Source organism: Oncorhynchus nerka, linkage group LG22 (assembly GCF_034236695.1).
Source record: "Oncorhynchus nerka isolate Pitt River linkage group LG22, Oner_Uvic_2.0, whole genome shotgun sequence".
Classification (NCBI taxonomy): Eukaryota; Metazoa; Chordata; class Actinopteri; order Salmoniformes; family Salmonidae; genus Oncorhynchus; species Oncorhynchus nerka.
This window is the reverse complement of record NC_088417.1, coordinates 79,731,710-79,747,106: the sequence shown is the minus strand read 5'-3', so window position 1 is coordinate 79,747,106 and position 15,397 is coordinate 79,731,710. Positions and strand designations below refer to the sequence as shown.

The 15,397-nt window shown below is 42.6% G+C and overlaps 1 protein-coding gene across 6 annotated transcripts in view; it reads right to left on the bottom strand.

Moving 5' to 3' along the window:
• LOC115105790 (protocadherin alpha-C2-like) overlaps positions 1 to 15,397 on the bottom strand; it is a 64,346-nt gene that overhangs the window by 25,313 nt on the left and 23,636 nt on the right. The gene's annotated exons all lie outside the window — the stretch shown is intronic.

The following is a 15,397-nucleotide window of genomic DNA, read 5'->3' as shown; positions in this document are numbered from 1 at the left end:
GTCAAAATGTTAACAGATTTACACGAGACGGTGCAGACCATATTGGCCAGCATGCCCCAGGCACGCTCTCTGTGCATCCATCAACAAAATTAGAGTACATGAATCTGTCACTCTGAAACTACTGTCTATTCAGAGTGACAATTGAGTCCCGTGCTCAAGAGTTGGCGAATGGGGAACATGTGGTAGGCCTATTACTGGGCAGATACCTTAAAACATCTGTCTATAACATCTGTAGGCATACATGTTTTATGGCACAGGCAGAATTCACTGTAATGTTATGGATTTTAATGCAGTAGTTTACTTTCTCATTGAGCAAGTTAACACAAAGTCAGTCATATACTGTCAGTTTTGGACTAGTAATATCTTGAAGTTGCTAAATCGCCAATACAAACCTGCTCCAGCATATAATTAACATATAATTAATTAACCTTTACCATCCAAGAAAACAAATACAGATGTAGCATCTTAATTTGAGCCAGTTTTTTACAGCCGGAATATAATCCTGCAGCAACAGGAAATGTGAATTATTATGTGGATTATAATTCATGTACATTTTTGTTGGGGTTGATAATTTTTTTGTAAGGGAAAATCAAGTTTGACATTACAAAGTGAAAATTACAAACTTCAGAAGCCTTTTTAAACTTCAAATACACTACAAGTTGTTTTCCTGCAATTCACCTGGAACAGGGTGATCAAATTAAGATCCTACATCTGTAGGCCAAGTGGTTTCCTACAGAAAAGGAAGAAGCTTCTTTCTGTGGTTAAAGCAGGAGGGCACAAGACTTCAAGATGATAGTGTGTTGCCAATGTCATGTATTTGCAGAGAAACACTTTGTTTGGGGCGCTGACTTCAGTGAAATAAATTCAGGTGACGCATTAAATCACAACTTGAGTACCAAAGTTAATGATGCTCAATACATTTTGTACCGAGAGCAGTGAAGTCAGTGTGTCAATAGCTTTAGCTATATCTAATGGAATGATTTGCTTGTGTTACACACTCTATGAGCTTATAAGGTAAACTCAAATGTGAAAGGTACTGTTTGTTTACTTTTGATGTTGCGACGTGTGTGTGTGTGTGTGTGTGTGTGTGTGTGTGTGTGTGTGTGTGTGTGTGTGTGTGTGTGTGTGTGTGTGTGTGTGTGTGTGTTTGAGAGAAAGAGAGAACGCCTCTGACTCATTACCGAAAAGCCCATTATCTCCAACACAGGTCCATGGACTTGTAAGTCTAAACCCAAGCAAGGCTATGTGTCATTGTGAGGACAGATGATTCCGAGCGAATCAGGGGATCTTGGGATCTGGGTGAATTATTCCTGCAGTAAGCAGCGGACTACAGGTCACTGATGCACTGAGCAGCCAGCCCATATCCGCAGTCCTCGCCTCATGCAATGGGTAACCCACATCCTAACGACTCTGGCTGACCAAGACACCCTGACCCCATCACAAGAAGAGGAAACAACAACTCTGAGCTGGACTCGCAAAGGAATACTGGGTGGAAAGGTCACCTAGACATATCTAACGTAGCCAATCTATTCTAGAGATTCTGTTGATGCACACCAGCAATAAACCTTTATCAATCATGTCATGTCATGGTGTTGGATACTGAAGAACCAAAGGGAAAATGACATCTGGAATGGTTCTACTTAGACAGTTTGCATAATTTCCCAACTTTACACTAACAAATAAGGGTAGCAGTAACTAAATAATGTAATGAATAAGTCATCTCCTGGTTTTATATCCTGATTTTCATCTGTTGACATGAGATTAGAAAACAAAATGACATTTAGTCTTTCAGCTGGAGGGACTGGTTATCACAGCCTGAAAAACAACACAATCCTATCAATTACACACACAGCAGCACAATCCTATCAATTACACACACAGCAGCACAATCCTATCAATTACACACACAGCAGCACAATCCTATCAATTACACACACAGCAGCACAATCCTATCAATTACACACACAGCAGCACAATCCTTCCACCTGGCTCCTGCAGCAGGGAAAAGTACCTCTTCTGGCTCATGTCTTAAATCTTGTCGATCTAATTGTCTCTTTTAAGGAGCTTGTCAGGCAGCTGCCCCATCTGTTGTCCATGTTGTAAATAAGAGCCATTTCCTGTTGTAGACTCTGATTGAGATATATCATCCTCACTGTGTATATAAAACACAACCCTTCCAAGTGAGTCAAGAACGACAGGTCCAGAGCACATTTCACAGGAACACTAAGTGACACTGTTCTAATGACCTGGGTCTGCTTTTCATCAACAAGACCAGGAAGATATCTGACACAGACAGGAAGAGAGATACTGTATAGTGAGAGGTGAAGAGAGTGACATAGAAAGATGGAAAGACAGAAACACAATAAAGAGTACACATATACTGTAGATACAGTGTGTGAAAGAGATCTCGGAAGTGTGAGTAAAAGAGATAGGTACATTTCTCCTGTTCTATAAAAATAGCAAATTCCAAAACACAACATACAAAAAGTTAATGCAAAACTGTCAGGGGGTTGTCTTTGCGTCCCAGAACTGTGCCTCTCAGAAAATTCAAAATGATTCTGTGCAAACACAAATTGAAAATATAAATACTTCTTCGAGTGAGAATGAAATAACGAGAGAGACAGAGAGAGAGAGCGAGCATAGAGTTGGGAATGAACATCCATTTCCAGTCCATTATTTTATTCTGTGTGGTATTTTGATTACTTGTGCAATGTCTTATGTGTTATTTCTGTGTACTATAAATGGCTTTTTGCAACATTGGATGGTACCTCTCCTGTCAATAAAGCTTATTTGAATTTCAACTAGATACATATAGATAGAGCGAGATGAACAGGGGAGGACACAGGACAGTGAGATGGGGGGTTGGGGTCTGTCTAAGTGGATTAAAGGCTTATGGCTTCGCTCCATTCCCCTTCATGTTGACACAAGATAATGATGACCTATGAACTCCAGAAAGTGGTACATTCTTTTTGGGATCTGAACTCACACCCAAAGCGGTCGAGACACCAGAGTTCAGACATGCACTCCATCTCATCAACGGCAGACAGACGGCCCCCACCACAGCAGAACAGCACCCTCACCAACGGCAGACAAACAGCCCCCACCACAGCAGAACAGCGCCCTCACCAACAGCAGACAGACAGCCCCCACCACAGCAGAACAGCACCCTCACCAACGGCAGACAGACAGCCCCCACCACAGCAGAACAGCGCCCGCACCAACGGCAGACAGACAGCCCCCACCACACCAGAACAGCGCCCTCATCAACAGCAGACAGACAGCCCCCATCACTGAAGAATAGCACCCTCAACTAGACCAGACAGATAGCCTCCACCACAGCAGAACAGCGCCCTCAGCAAGAGCAGACAGACAGCCCCCACCACAGCAGAACAACACCCCCAGCAAGAGCAACTGAGGACACACAACCAGATACAGGCACGACAGCTACACGGACCACTCAAGACAAACTCTCTCTCTCGATCTCTCTCTATCTCTCCCTTTATCAAACTCCATTCTCCCACTTGTTCCAGTTATTTATCCAGCTCTCTCTCCCCCTCTCTTGTTCTCAAGCCGAGACTGGACACTGCCGCAGCCTGCAGCTGAAGGGTGTGATCACAGACTAGATCTGACATTGGGTGCCCTCTAGTGTCCATTACTCACTGCAGTATTGTATGAGGTTCCAACATAGTGCACATTTCACAGTGCCTGCTGAATTCTGCCCTGTCTATCCGAACACCTCAATATATCTAGCTATCAGAGGAGCAATTCAGGTATATTAGTTCCTAAGTATGTGCTATTATACAGAACCAGTCAAAAGTTTGGATACACCTACTCATTCCAGGGTTTTTCTTTATTTGTACTATTTTCTACATTATAGAATAATAGTGAAGTCATCAAAACTATGAAATAACACATATGGAATCATGAAGTAACCAAAAAAGTGTTAAACAAATCTAAATATATTTTATATGTGAGATTCTTCAAAGTAGCCACCCTTTGCATTGATGACAGCTTTGCACACTCTTGGCATTCTCTCAACCAGCTTCACCAGGAATGCTTTTCCAACAGTCCTGAGGGAGTTCCCACATATGCTGAGCACTTGTTGGCTGCATTTCCTTCACTCTGCGGTCAAACTCATCCCAAACCATCTCAATTGGGTTGAGGTTGGGTGATTGTGGAGGCCAGGTCATCTGATGCAGCACTCCATCACTCTCCTTCTTGGTCAAATAGCCCTTACACTTCCTGGAGGTGTGTTTTGGGTCATTATCCTGTTGAAAAACCAATGAAAGTCCACCTAAGGGCTCCCGAGTGGCGCAGCGGTCTAAGCCACTTCATCTCAGTGGTAGAGGCATCATTACAAACCCTGGTTCGATTCCAGGCTGTATCACAAGCCCCCGTGATTGGGAGACCCATATGGCGGCACACAATTGGGGTAGGCCGTCATTGTAAATAAGAATTTGTTCTTAACTGACTTGCCTAGTTAAATAAAGGTTAAATAAAAAATTAAATAAAAAGTGCAAACCAGATGGAATGGTGTGTCGCTGCAGAATGGTGTGGTAGGCATGCTGGTTAAGTGTGCTTTGAATTCTAAATAAATCAGTGACAGTGTCACCAGCAAAGCACCCCCACACCATCACACCACCTCCATGCTTCACGGTGGGAACCACACATGCAGAGACCTTCCGTTCACCTACTCTGCATCTCACAAAGACACAGCAGTTGGATCCAAAAATCTCACATTTTGATTAATCAGACCAAAGGACAGATTTCCACCGGTCTAATGTCCATTGCTTGTGTTCCTTGACCTAAGCAAGTCTCATCGTCATATTGGTGTCCTTAAGTTATGGTTTCTTTGCTACAATTCGACCATGAAGGCCTAATTCACACAGTCTCCTCTGAACAGTTAATGTTGGGATGTGTCTGTTACTTGAATTCTGTGAAGCTTTTAAATTTGGGCTGCAATCTGAGGTGCAGTTAACTCTAATGAACATATCCTCTGCAGAAGAGGTAACTCTGGGTCTTCCTTTCCTGTGGCGGTCCTCATGAGAGCCAGTTTCATCATAGCGCTTGATGGTTTTTGCAACTGGACATGAAGAAACTTTTTGAACATTTCCGGATTGACTGAAGAAATGATGGACTGTCGTTTCTCTTTGCTTATTTGAGCTGTTCTTGCAATAATATGGACTTCGTATTTAACTAAATAGGGCTATATTCTGTATACCACCCCTAGAACTGACTGGCTCAAACTTATTAAGAAGGAAATAAATTCCACAAATTAAATTTTAACAATGCACCTGTTAATTGAAATGCATTCCAGGTGACTACCTCATGAAGCTGGTTGAGAGAATGCCAAGAGTGTGCAAAGCTGTCATCAAGGCAAGGGGTGGCTACTTTGAAGAATCTCAAGTATAACAAATGTTTTGATTTGTTTAACACTTTTTTGTTTACTACATGATTCCATGTGTTATTTCAGAGTTTTGATGTCTTCACTATTATTCTACAATGTAGAAAATAGTCAAAAATAAAGGACAAACCTGGAATGAGTAGGTGTGACCAGACTGGTACTGTATATCTACGTCAAGCATGTGACAATGAATATTACATTTAACCAACAACTACACATGTACTCATGAGAGATTGGTTTGTTTTTGTACAATAACCTGAACAGTAACTTACTCATACAAAACTAGCTGGTAGTGGACATTATACAAGGAGATAAATCCTGACTTGCACAGAATGTGGCAGCAGATGAATGTAGCTGTTTCATTTCAGAAATGTGCATCATATACATGACCTCCAAGGTCAACTGGATTTATTATGACATAGTAATATAAACCAGAATGCCTTGAGTGAGTGTTTATCTTTGTCTGTGTCTCTGCTGATGCATAACATGGTAAAGAGAACATCCCATCACACAGAGATTGTGGGGGATCAGTGACATGTACAAAAGGTAGAACTCTACAAACAATTTCAAGCACTGAGGAGTTCTAATGGATAGATCTCTTGGCTGAGTAAGACATCCAAAATTGGAGCCTTCTAAAGACACTTCCAGAGACAACTCCCATCCTTCCCCCTTCCATCACCACCACTACACAGACAGAGGGCGCCAGTGAACTTGCTAGCAACCAATGCACCCAGCTCGGCTTAGCTTGGTCTGCCACCTGCAGCCCTCCAAAGAAACATACCAGCCAAGCCATGCAAAAGACTGACTGATCGAAACACTAGATTATCATGACCTGGGCCTTGCAGCTATAGAAATGCATAATAAAGAACATATTGTACATCTTAGAAGACAATGACATGACTAGAAACACATCACATACTTACAGCAGTGATATAGTACAGATAAAGGGATATTTAGGTGTAGCTCTGTGTGTGTTCATCCTATCTATCCATCAATCTTTCAGTCAGTCAGTCAGTCAGTCACTCTCTCTCTCTCTCTCTCTCTCTCTCTCTCACACACACACTCTCTCTCTTACTCTCTCTCTCTCGTACTGATCTGTAATGATGTTATGCCTTTGGGTCTGACCCATGACCTTTGGATGTGAGCAGACTAATGGATGAGGGTGGACTAATGATGGTTGTATAACGGTAGATAGATGGCTACGGATTACCATTTTTGTAAGAGGGATGCTGCTGCCTCCCCACTGGCCATGCTGAATAATACATAAAGAGATGCATGACCGATAGAAGAGTTGACATTTGTGATTCATCTATCCAAGCAACACACAGGTGATGTGGCACGGAGAGGAGAGAGATGGCGAAAAGAGAGAGAAAAAAGGGAAATAGGAAGAGAATGGGGTAGGAAAGGACACAATACAAGAAGATGGAGATGAGAAAAGACAGAGAGAGACCTGCATGTGACAGTGTGTGTATCTGAAGCCACACCTTTCCCCCAGCATAGCCCTATATCTGGCTTCAGTGGTGCAGTGGAGAAATACAGAGTGGAATATTACTGGCAGGCATCCTACACAGCCTGCAAGCCAATGTGTGTGCATGTGTGTGAGAATGCGTGTGTGTCTCTGCATATCACATTACACACCCTCCTTAAAGCAGTACTCAGCATAAATTAAACACATATGTTTCCAAATATATCAGTCTATTAATATGATTGTAAAATTCTTCCTGAATTCCCTTGGGCATTTGGAGCAGGCTCGCTTAAGGTACAAACAAAAGCAGAAGGCATGAAAGGATATCCTGTCTCTTCTATTCCCTCTCCTCTCCTCTCCTCTCCTCTCCTCTCCTCTCCTCTCCCTCTCCTCTCCTCTCCTCTCCTCTCCTCTCCTCTCCTCTCCTCTCCTCTCTGTCTTTGCTGCACTGCAGGGACTTGATTTTCTCTCTTCCTGAGACAGCCCTACAGCACTACTAACTAAAGACAGACAAAGTTTAGAAACTCACAATTTTCGGGGACGCTATCTGAACAATAGTGTTAATATAGCATGGGTAATTGTCCCTGTGGCGCCCCAGAGCACCAGCAGTATGACTCCCAGGGAAATGTAATCTATCAGACAACAGCTCAGGAAGTGGACTGGGGAAATCAAATCTCACAATAAGAATGTACCATACACTCTCAATTTCAACTAGGATGGGATAAAAAGTAAGTGAAATATTGACATATACAGCCACTTTGTGAGAGGTGTTATCTCTGTGTGAGACATACTTCCTCTGTAAGGTCAACAAGTGAAAAAATGTCTTAATCATAATCCTCATCCCAGTCACCCAACATAGAAGTGGGCTCTGTGTAAGACTGACTCTAGAGGTACTTACATAGAGTTAGAGAAAAAAAAGGGTAGAACACTTTTAATGAGATCCTGATTCTATATGGTGATAGAAGACACTGTGAAATATGTGAAAACAGAGAGAAAATAAAGGGAAAGAGACAGGGAGAGAGAGAAAAATGAGAGAGAGGGGGAGACAGAGAGAGAGACAGAGAGAGAGAGAGAAAGGGAGACAGAGAAAGACAGAGAAAGAGGAGCAGGGCTCTACCCCAGGCATGTCTCTCTGGGGAGCGAGGCTGCAGTATCGCTCTCAATGCAGCCTTCCACACATAATGCAAGTGGGATTGCTCCAGTGCTCCGGCTTGCAGACCCAAGACCCTCTAATCCATGTATCTCTCTCTGCCAGATGGGCCAGGCGGAACCACAGGCCTGACCCACTTACAGCTGGAGTCATCCATGTCCTCTGTTAAGGACTCATGTACAACTGACCCATGGGATGGCATTACAGAAACATGCTATCATTACCTATCCTCAGTGAGAACCACAACACACAGTCAGAGCTGAGCTCAGTGGCATAGAGTATAGGCAATTATAGGGAAATAATGCACTCTCTAGAATGCCCTTCATGCCAATCAGAAAGGGGTATTCAACAATGCCATGGTATAAGCTGAAATCATGCATTGATGCCAATGGGAAGTTTACATGTAAGTTTGAATTAACTGGATCAGTATACATTGTTGAATGCATTGTCACAGTCTAGAATGACAGCTATATGTTCCCTGAGAGGCCATGACAGGATGGCTACACAAGCTGTGACAAACACAGACACAGACCAAACACAGAGCATGCAAATAAAGGTTAACATGATTATATGGAGGTTGACTTGTGAATTAAATAGGCCGCAGATCTGTGACTGACCCATCCACAGTGGCCATGCAGTTTGTTAGGGTACAGATGAAATAAATGATGATGAACTTCACATCCTGGTGAAAGTGATGCTATCAAGGGTCTTATTCTGGTGACATGATGATTGATTCTTGGCTGCCATTTGACAAATACAAATTATCTCGCTCTTTTGTCCATTATAATCGTATCATATAGGCTATACCCACACTATATGTGTGAGCCGTTGGCTAAATGATTCAGCAGGCTTCAGTTCGGCTGGCACCTAGCCAGACTCAGCTAGGCAAACCGAAAGAGAGATCTCGCAAAGTGCCTTATTAAAAGACCTTTGCTTGAAAAACTAGGGGAAAAAACAGTAGTACCGTGCTTCTCCACCTGCATTGCTAGCTGTTTGGGGTTTTAGGCCGGGTTTCTGTACAGCACTTTGTGACATCAGCTGATGTAAGAAGGGCCTTATAAATACATTTGATTGATTTGTCAATTTTGAGACGGTAGCCAAAATAGTCCAAATTAGTCTGAGATAACTCAAGAAATCTGTCATAAATTTTTCGAACTAAGATGTTTGGTGCAGTATTTCTCAATGGAAAAAATGTGCATGAAAACGAGTCGTCTCTCGTTGAATGACTACAAAGACTTTATTGAAGTATCCCTGCTGTTGACCAATCATCGCCGAAAGGACATGCCTCCAGAAAATGTTTTGTGTTCCGAACAGTCGAAAAATCCCTCAATGAATTCCAAAACAAACAAAAACTTCACCAAATGTCGTCATAATGTATGCACGAACTCTTCCGAACTGTTTTCACTGGTAAGCATGTAGACACCTTTAGGCTCACGTGCCAATACCGGTGTGAGCACAATCGCTATATGACACAAAACATTTTGTTTACAAAACCATTTAACTTGTATTTTTTTATCCTTACTTAGGAGTTTAACCGCAAAAGTAATTTTTATATCCACTACTTCATCAGGCACGGCCTTTTATCGGCAACAAGTCAATTTGATGGAAACATCTCTGGTGGGGAAATGTGCATATTGTTTTTATGCAGATTTTAGAATATTCGCATTCAAATTTGTTGCCAATTGGATGGAAACCTATTTATTCACACACACAATAGCTCATTGGAGATCAATGGGAAAGTGAGGATATAGCTAGGTTTCCATCCAATTTTTTATTTTAATGTGAATACTAGAATCCACATAAAGAAAATATGCATTTTCCCAACAGTGGTGTTTTTCCCCCCAAATGGACTTTGTGCTAATAAAAATCAGTGCGTGATGATGTAGTGCAAACAAAAAGTACTTTTTCGCTGAAGTTTTCATGTACCTAAAAAAAAATATCGTGTTTAATATGTTTCCATGGCGTTTTCAACTCTAACGATAGTTTCGTCACAAAAAACGCTGCGATAAATTGCAAATGTGCCTACTCTGGTCTTGGCAGGTGTGCTCTGGCCAACAGATCTCAGGTAGCCTACAGTGCAGGTAGGATGTGCAGTATAGTCTATATTATGAGATTATTATGGATAAGAGCTAGAATATTTATATTTGTCAAACGCAGTCAATCATTGATCCTCAGAATAAGACCCTCAATATTTATTGGAAAGAAGTTTCATCTGTAGCCTAATAAACTGTATCGTTTCCTAAATCGTAGTGGGAGTACCACACGCCATATAATAACGTGACTCCAAATTACTTAGATATGATGGTTATTATACGGTATCAATATTTGCGCATAAAGGCACACATTTCTCGCATAATGCATTTTACCGACAGAAAAACATCCCACCATGTCAAACGAACATATTATCTGTTGGGATTTATAAAACTGTACCGAAACTTCATGTTTCCATCACAGCTTTCATAATTTGTTGTATATGTTATAACTTACTCACATAAAAACTGTGGATGGAAACTTGGTTTATGACGATGTTCCCATTCATCTGGAACCAACCTGATTAAAGTTCAGTTCAGGAAAGTTCAGTAAAGCAATATAACCTTCAATATAATCTTAAAGCCTATATAAATGTGGTAAGAATGGAAAGGCTGAGGTTTGTGTTGATCTATGTTTGACAAATAACAGTCAATTAGGAGAGTGCAAAATGCTGATGTAGACTTGTGGACTTGTTTATGTGCTGCTGTGCGGTTTGTTGCTAACATTTCTTTGCTACCTGCCAACTTTACGGTTTTTACTTTTTAATTGACATTTTATATTTTACATTTTTCCCTCGTTCAACGTTTTTCATTCAACTTTTTCACTCCGGACGCTTTATCTGGACATGGTTCTACAGGACCTCCACCAGCCGAAGCTAAGCAGTAACATTAACATTATGACTCTAACTGCAGTCGCTGTACTCATAATTTACAGGAGAACCATCGCCTTATGGCGAGGCAGCCCAGGCGAGGATAGCCGTGCTGCAAGCCCAGCTTTAGAAGCTATCGTTACGCAAAGGTAATGTAAGTGTAGGAAAGGATGAAACAGCGTTTGTGCCAGCATTAAGTACAGAAAGTAGTATAAATCCCCTCGCACAGTCCCAGCAGCCGGACAATTTTCTCATGACTTCTGGAGGGAAATGCTGTAGGAATGTTCAACCGGTGTCGCTCATTCAGCCGACAAACTTTCAACCGGTTCTCACCATTAAGCAACTAGTCCGAGTCAGAGTCCGAGTCTTCTTTGGTCTCCCCTCCTCCCGTTACGGGGTCTGAGACGCCGAAGCCTCCCACCAATAGCTCTGACAAATTGAACACCATAGACATTGGCGACTCCATTATCCGTAGTATTAGATTTAAAAATAATCATCCAGCGATAATACACTGTTTACCAGGGGGCAGGGCTACCGACGTTAAGGATAATCTGAAGATGGTGCTGGCTAAGGCTAAAACTAGTGTAGAGAGTTTAGGGATATTGATATCCACGTCGGCACCAACGATGTTAGGATGAAACAGTCAGAGGTCACGAAATTGTATCTGGCCCCCTCCCAGTTAGGGGGAGTGATGAGCTCCAAAGCAGAGTCTCACAACTCAATCGCTGGTTGAAAACTGTTTTCAGCCCCTCCCAAAAAATAGAATTTGTAGATAATTGGCCCTCTTTCTGGGACTCACCCACAAACAGGACCAAGCCTGGCCTGCTGAGGAGTGACGGACTCCATCCTAGCTGGATGGGTGCTCTCATCTTATATATGAACATAGACAGGACTCTAACTCCTCTCGCCCCACGATGAGTTAGGGTGCAGGCCAGGCAACAGATTGTTAGCCACCCTGCCAGCTTAGTGGAGCCACTTGCATAGTCAGTGTAGTCAGCTCAGCTATCCCCATTGAGACCGTGTCTGTGCCTCGATCTAGGCTGGGCAAAACTAAACATGGCTGTGTTCGCCTTCGCAATCTCACTGGAATAAAGACCTCCATTTCTGTCATTATTCGAAAGAGATTGTGATATCTCACATCTCAAAATAGGGCTACTTAATGTTAGATCCCTCACTTCCAATGTCGTTATAGTCAATGAACTAATCACTGATCATAATCTTGATGTGATTGGCCTGACTGAAACATGGTTTAAGCCTGATGAATTTAAATGAGGCCTCATTTAAATTCATCAGGCTTAAACCATGTTTCAGTCAGGCCAATCACATCAAGATTATGAGCAAAGATCGGACCAATACGCAGCGTGGTAAGTGTTCATCTTGGTTTTTAATAAGAACACTGAACAAAACAATAAACGACAACGTGAAAAAACAAAACCGAAACAGTTCCGTGTGGAAACAAACACTGACACGGAAAATAATCACCCACAACTCAAAAGTGAAACCAGGATACCTAAGTATGGTTCTCAATCAGGGACAACGATAGACAGCTGCCTCTGATTGAGAACCATACCAGGCCAAACACAGAAATCCCAAATTATAGAAAAAGGAACATAGACAACCCACCCAACTCACGCCCTGACATTACTAAAACAAATACATAACAAAAGAACTAAGATCAGAACGTGACAGTTACACTAGTGACCATATCCCCCGCGCATTCCACAAAGGTGAGAGAGTAATAGGATACGGCATGTGTCAAAATTGATTGATTGCTGACAGGTGTCAAAATTGATTGATTGCTGACCTTATGACCTGATGACATGTACTGAATATGTGCCCCCGCCCCGCCCCCCCCCCCTGTTCGTGTGGTCATGTGTTAGAGGGTGTTTGAACTTTTGGGGCCCATGCCCCCCTCCACCCCCCAGTTTTATCTCCCTTATGGTTGTTATCTATGAAGCAGGAATGTCTGGGGATATAGATAGCGCTGGGGCCTCAGCATTATAAATGTCCAGAACAAGCCATTTTTAAGACCTGAATATGTGTGTGTGTGTGTGTGTGGGTGTGTGTGGGTGTGTGTGAGAAACAAGGAATGTGTGTGGGTGTGTGTGTGTGTTAGAAACAAGGTCCCTTGACCGTAGATTCCTCCGGGTTGAATATGTACGAAATATGGCCCTCGCTTGTACACAGAAATCCGTTAAAACATTCGGGAGCCTCTACCAAAATATCCTCCAAGCTTTTGGCGTTGGGTTCGTGACATGAACAACCATAAGGGAGATAAAACTGGGGGGTGGAGGGGGGCATGGGCCCCAAAAGTTCAAACACCCTCTAACACATGACCACACGAACAGGGGGGGCGGGGCGGGGGCACATATTCAGTACATGTCATCAGGTCATAAGGTCAGCAATCAATCAATTTTGACACCTGTCAGCAATCAATCAATTTTGACACATGCCGTATCCTATTACTCTCTAAGGTGGAGGTGTTGCTAACATTTACAATAGCAAATTTCAATTTAAAAAAAGAAAAATTACTGCGTTTTTGTCTTTTGAGCTTCTAGTCATGAAATGCAGCCTACTCAATAATGTTTTATAGCTACTGTTTACAGTCCTTCTAGGCCATATACAACTTTCCTCACTGAGGTCCCTGAATTCCCATCAGACCTTGTAGTCATGGCAGATAATATTCTACTTTTTGGTGACTAATATTCACATGGAAAAGTCCACAGACTCACTCCAAAAGGCTTTCGGAGCCATCTTCGACTCAATGGGTTTTGTCCAACATGTCTCCGGACCTATTCACTGCCACAGTCATACTCTTGACCTAGTTTTGTCCCCCCTTAATGTTTTTTAATGTTAAATTTTATTATGTTTGCAATCGCAACAAATAATCTGCTCAGACCCCAACCAATGATCATCAAAAGCTGTGCTATACATTCTCGGACAACACAAAGATTCCTTGATGCCCTTCTAGACTCCCTTCATCTACCCAAGGACGTAAGAGTACAAAAATCGGTTAACCCCCTAACAGAGCTCTGTTAAGTGGTTAAATGATTTTTGTACTCTTACGTGTAAGGTTATGTAACCTTGCATAAAACGCTAGATGCAGTCGCACCCTAAAAACAAAAAACATTTGTCATAAGAAACAAGCTCCCTGGTATATGGAAAATACGCTGGACGTGAAGCAAGCTTCCAGATCATTTGAACGGAAATGGCACTACACCAAACTGGAAGTCTTGCGACTAGCTTGGAAAGATAATGCCGTGCAGTATCGAAGAGCCCTCGCTGCTGCTCGATCATCCTATTCTTACAACTTAATTGAGGAGAATAAGAACAATCCAATATTTACTTTGATTCTGTCGCGAAGCTAACTAAAACGCAGCATTCCCCAAGAGAGGATGGCGTTCACTTCAGCAGTGATACATTCATGAACTTCTTTGACGAAAAGATCATGATCATTAGAAAGGAAATTACGGACTCCTCTTTAAATATGCATATGTCTCCAAAGCTCTGTTGTCCTGAGTTTGCACAACACTGCCAGGACCTCGGATTAAGGGAGACACTCAAGTGTTTTAATACTATATCTCTTGACACATTGATGAAAATTGTCTTGGCCTTTAAACCTTCAAGCTGCATACTGGACCAAGGCTCTGCATCTGTCCTCGTGCTCCTAGACCTTAGTGCTGCTTTGATATCATGATCACCACATTCTTTTGGAGAGATTGGAAACGCAAATTGGTCTACATGGACAAGTTCTGGCATGGTTTAGATCTTATCTGTCAGAAAGATATCAGTTTGTCTCTGTGGAAGGTTTGTCTTTTCAAAAATCAACTGTAAATTTCGGTGTTCCTCAAGGTTCCGTTTTAGGACCACTATTGTATTCACAATATATTTGACCTCTTGGTGATGTCATTCGGAAACATAATGTTAACCTATCCATGTGAGAGACGTAGACTCGGTCTCAACCTTTTAAGTCTTTATTGAAGACTCATGTCTTCAGTAGGTCCTATGATTGAGTGTAGTCTGGCCCAGGAGGGTGAAGGTGAACGGAAAGGCACTGGAGCGACGGATCTCCCTTGTTTCTCTTCCTGGCCGGTTCCCCTCTCTCCACTGGGATTCTCTGCCTCTAAACCTATTGCAGGGGCTGAGTCACTGGCTTACTGGTGCTCTTCCATGCAGTCCCTAGGAGGGGTGCGTCACTTGAGTGGGTTGAGTCACTGACATGATATTCCTGTCCGGCGTTGGCGCCCCCCTCGGGTTCGTGCAGTCGGGGAGATCTTCGTGGGCAATACTCTGCCTTGTCTCAGGGTAGTAGGTTGGTGGTTGGAGATATCCCTCTAGTGGTGTGGAGGCTGTGCTTAGGCAAAGTGGGTGGGGTTAAATCCCGCCTGTTTGGCCCTGTCTGTGGGTATCGTCAGGACAGTGCCACAGTGTCTCCTGGCCCCTTCTGTCTCAGCCTCCAGTATTTATGCTTCAATAGTT